At 51.8% G+C, this 5,000-nt stretch overlaps 1 non-coding gene across 1 annotated transcript in view; it reads left to right on the top strand.

Moving 5' to 3' along the window:
* The first annotated feature begins 4,948 nt into the window (after nt 1–4,948).
* LOC124562769 overlaps nt 4,949–5,000 on the top strand; it is a 1,910-nt gene continuing 1,858 nt past the window's right edge. The window contains exon 1 of the ribosomal RNA XR_006969624.1: nt 4,949–5,000. This exon is cut by the window's right edge and continues 1,858 nt beyond it. This is a non-coding gene — a ribosomal RNA (small subunit ribosomal RNA).

Here is a 5,000-nt window from a genome sequence, read left to right as displayed (position 1 = left end):
GGCAGCTAGGAGGCGCTCCATCCATGTCGGTACCGGTGAGCGTTGCACTCGCAGTCGCAAAAACGTACGGCAAGTATATTACTCGGAAGAGTCAATGACAGTCCAAGCCCCCCTGCGTGGGAAGAGTCTTCCTAGGCCATGACCCACCGGAAGGGCGCAGCGTCCCCCACCCCAGACATGTGACGTCACACTATCGGTATTGACGACTAGACTGATTCCTTATAATCATTTGCCATACACCGGTGGAAGCTGCCGAGACGAGTAACTACATAGCGGGCTCGCCGTGTCACTAATGTACAGAGATACAATAGTTTCGACTGGAACCGGATTAAACGTATACACGGCGCTGATTAGTAATAGATAGAGCCATCAGAATACAGATAATGTATACAACTGTCCGTATACATGCTGAAAGACTCTGCTCACAATCACACGTCAGCCAGACACTCTTATCACGCACTACTCTCTGCCTGTAACAGGCACACAGACAATATCTAAGCACCAGCATGGAACAACACCCAGTGCATCCTCTCTGCCACATTAGACAATCCACACTATCATAACCAGACCGGGAGGTCCACTCGGAAAACAGAATATCCCACCCTTCCGACAACCACCATTGCTCAGCTAAGCCACCAACACCCACACATGTCCTACACAGGGGTGCACCCAACATCACAATACTGCCTCCTGTCACACCACACAAACAATGGCACGAATGAAAGACACAGGTCTGCCACAAGCATGGAATCAGAGCGCCGCCTGTTATGAGCCAAAGGTGCACCCTGACGTGGCAAATCAGATGATGCCGCAGTCATTTACTTACGATAATCACAATCAACAAACCAGCCCCCCCCCCCCCCCGAAAACACCTTTCCTTACAACAATGTGTGCCTTAACCTAACCCGTATTGTGCCTTAACCTAACCCGTATTGTGCCTTAACCTAACCCGTATTGTGCCTTAACCTAACCCATATTGCGCCTTAACCTAACCCATATTGCGCCTTAACCTAACCCATATTGCGCCTTAACCTAACCCATATTGCGCCTTAACCTAACCCATATTGTGCCTTAACCTAACCTATATTGTACCTTAACCTAACCCATATTGTACCTTAACCTAACCCATATTGTACCTTAACCTAACCTATATTGTACCTTAACCTAACCTATATTGTACCTTAACCTAACCTATATTGGGCCTTAACCTAACCTATATTGGGCCTTAACCTAACCTATATTGGGCCTTAACCTAACCTATATTGGGCCTTAACCTAACCTATATTGGGCCTTAACGTAACCCACGTTGCGCCTTAACCTAACCTATATTGTACCTTAACCTAACCCATATTGTACCTTAACCTAACCTATATTGGGCCTTAACCTAACCTATATTGGGCCTTAACCTAACCTATATTGGGCCTTAACCTAACCTATATTGGGCCTTAACGTAACCCACGTTGCGCCTTAACGTAACCCACGTTGCGCCTTAACGTAACCCACGTTGCGCCTTAACGTAACCCACGTTGCGCCTTAACGTAACCCACGTTGCGCCTTAACGTAACCCACGTTGCGCCTTAACCTAACCCATATTGCGCCTTAACCTAACCCATATTGCGCCTTAACCTAACCCATATTGCGCCTTAACCTAACCCATATTGTACCTTAACCTAACCTATATTGTACCTTAACCTAACCTATATTGTACCTTAACCTAACCTATATTGGGCCTTAACCTAACCTATATTGGGCCTTAACCTAACCTATATTGGGCCTTAACCTAACCTATATTGGGCCTTAACCTAACCTATATTGGGCCTTAACGTAACCCACGTTGCGCCTTAACGTAACCCACGTTGCGCCTTAACGTAACCCACGTTGCGCCTTAACGTAACCCACGTTGCGCCTTAACGTAACCCACGTTGCGCCTTAACGTAACCCACGTTGCGCCTTAACCTAACCCATATTGCGCCTTAACCTAACCCATATTGCGCCTTAACCTAACCCATATTGCGCCTTAACCTAACCCATATTGTGCCTTAACCTAACCTATATTGTACCTTAACCTAACCCATATTGTACCTTAACCTAACCTATATTGTACCTTAACCTAACCTATATTGTACCTTAACCTAACCTATATTGTACCTTAACCTAACCCATATTGCGCCTTAACCTAACCCATATTGCGCCTTAACCTAACCCATATTGCGCCTTAACCTAACCCATATTGCGCCTTAACCTAACCCATATTGCGCCTTAACCTAACCCATATTGCGCCTTAACCTAACCCATATTGCGCCTTAACCTAACCCATATTGCGCCTTAACCTAACCCATATTGCGCCTTAACCTAACCCATATTGTACCTTAACCTAACCCATATTGTACCTTAACCTAACCTATATTGTACCTTAACCTAACCTATATTGTACCTTAACCTAACCTATATTGTACCTTAACCTAACCTATATTGGGCCTTAACCTAACCTATATTGGGCCTTAACCTAACCTATATTGGGCCTTAACCTAACCTATATTGGGCCTTAACCTAACCTATATTGGGCCTTAACGTAACCCACGTTGCGCCTTAACGTAACCCACGTTGCGCCTTAACGTAACCCACGTTGCGCCTTAACGTAACCCACGTTGCGCCTTAACGTAACCCACGTTGCGCCTTAACGTAACCCACGTTGCGCCTTAACGTAACCCACGTTGCGCCTTAACGTAACCCACGTTGCGCCTTAACCCAACACACGTTGCGCCTTAACCCAACACACGTTGGGCCTTAACCCAACACACGTTGGGCCTTAACCCAACACACGTTGGGCCTTAACCCAACACACGTTGGGCCTTAACCCAACACACGTTGGGCCTTAACCCAACACACGTTGGGCCTTAACCCAACACACGTTGGGCCTTAACCCAACACACGTTGGGCCTTAACCCAACACACGTTGGGCCTTAACCCAACACACGTTGGGCCTTAACCCAACACACGTTGGGCCTTAACCCAACACACGTTGGGCCTTAACCCAACACACGTTGGGCCTTAACCCAACACACGTTGGGCCTTAACCCAACACACGTTGGGCCTTAACCCAACACACGTTGGGCCTTAACCCAACACACGTTGGGCCTTAACCCAACACACGTTGGGCCTTAACCCAACACACGTTGGGCCTTAACCCAACACACGTTGGGCCTTAACCCAACACACGTTGGGCCTTAACCCAACACACGTTGGGCCTTAACCTGCTCTGTAATTGTCATACGACGCGTTAAATTAGTGTGGTGTTGCCTAACTGCAACCCCCGCAATATAGTTTGCTACTCGCACTGCCTGGTCCCCAGAGTATCGCTTCATGTTAAACACCTTGCAGCTATACACTGTAATGCGGATGGCAGCAGGACGTACATGCTCAATGCCCTTCGCAGTTGTTCATTGGCATTTGCATGGCGAAGCACAGCCTACGTTGTGGTACGGCGTGTGTCAACTGTCCGCTGATGTTGTACGTCCAAATCACACACTGTACTGCACATTGGTCCTCATGTACTGAATGATACATCGTGGTACATGTGTGACCGTACCACGACTGCGCCAACAACGGCGAACCATACGGTCCAAATATTGTGCACTCAGCTACGTGTCGTCTCCCTATAAGAGCTGGATTGCAGTATGGTATGCCGTGGATGGCGATCAGCATGAGCCGTCTGTTGATGTAGTGGCGCGTGTTGTCAGACGTAGTCGTCTCTTCTCACACACCGTGATAGCATGGTGCACTGCGTTCCACATCTGCGACATGCGACAGAGGCCGGTTGACAGTCGTTCGCGCAATGGACATCGCATACGTACGGGGGCCACCTTCCACGTGTTCGCGAAGCGTGCACATGTTGTTGCGTGTATGTGGGCAGACATAGTGTGTCGTGACACCTGACACAGGCATGCAACAATCGTTGAATTTGCAAATGGCGATGGACGTCTACGTTTGCTGGTGACGTTACGCAAATGAACAACTGGTAAACGGTTGTGGTGCGGTTGTTCTCGCTAGAGGTGAATCAGTGATGGCGACGATCGGTTGAGCTACCAACCGGTTGTTTCAGCGATACCCACCATGCCCACGAACGTGAATGGCATGTGGGTGTGAAGCGATACGCGGCGGTGGCTGGGTGGGACCGTCCCCGGCCGGTGAGGGGGGGCCTCCCGGCGTGCTGGCCGCGCGGTGCGTGGGCGCACGCGCTACAGCCGGCTGGTGGGGGCGGCCAGTGGCAGGCGCGCCGGCCGACGGAGGCGGCAGGCGGCGCAGCTGCGCGCCGGCGCACCCTGCACGCGGCGCCGTGCGGCCAAAGTAGGTCCTCGCGGGCCCGGTGCGAAGCGCGGTGGACATCTGCAGTGTGCTGGTCCGATTGAGGACTGTGTGCGCTGAGGATGCGCCGCCGCCCGGCGCTCGGCGCCGCGACGCCGTCTGCTGCTCGGTCGCCTCTGCGGTTCTCGCAGGTGGTTTGTATCGCAGCTGTGCGGACGTGTTGGCGCGTGCGCTGTGCTGGGAGAGTTCGCTTCGGCACCCAAGTGGGGCTTTTGTCCTTCTGTGGCGCTGGCGTTGGAGCTGCCGGCCACCGTAGGTGGCGCGTGTTGTCTCCCGCCGGCAATGCCACGACAGCACGCTCCCGGGCCTCTGTCGGCAGCGGCAAGCTCAGTTGGGAGCACGGGTGGTCGCACCTAAAGCGTCTACTCGCCAAACTCCGGGCGATTGCGCCTCTCTCGAACCCGACCAAGTACTTAGGACGGCGCTGCGCGCCGCCGGGACCTGAGAGGGTTTCGAGGTGTATTGTGCAGGGGAGCTCAGCCTCCTCCTGTTTGCAGAATAATTGAGCGGACGCTTGCGTGTTCGCGCGGGCCCCCGGGACACACTCCCGGGCGGCCGGCTGCTCAGCTCTAGTTGACGCAGCTCCCTGGTTGATCCTGCCAGTAGTCATATGCTTGTCTCAAAGATTAAGCCAT

This window comes from Schistocerca americana, unplaced genomic scaffold (genome assembly GCF_021461395.2).
Source record: "Schistocerca americana isolate TAMUIC-IGC-003095 unplaced genomic scaffold, iqSchAmer2.1 HiC_scaffold_1182, whole genome shotgun sequence".
Lineage (NCBI taxonomy): Eukaryota > Metazoa > Arthropoda > Insecta > Orthoptera > Acrididae > Schistocerca > Schistocerca americana.
This window is presented reverse-complemented; position numbering and strand designations above follow the sequence as displayed.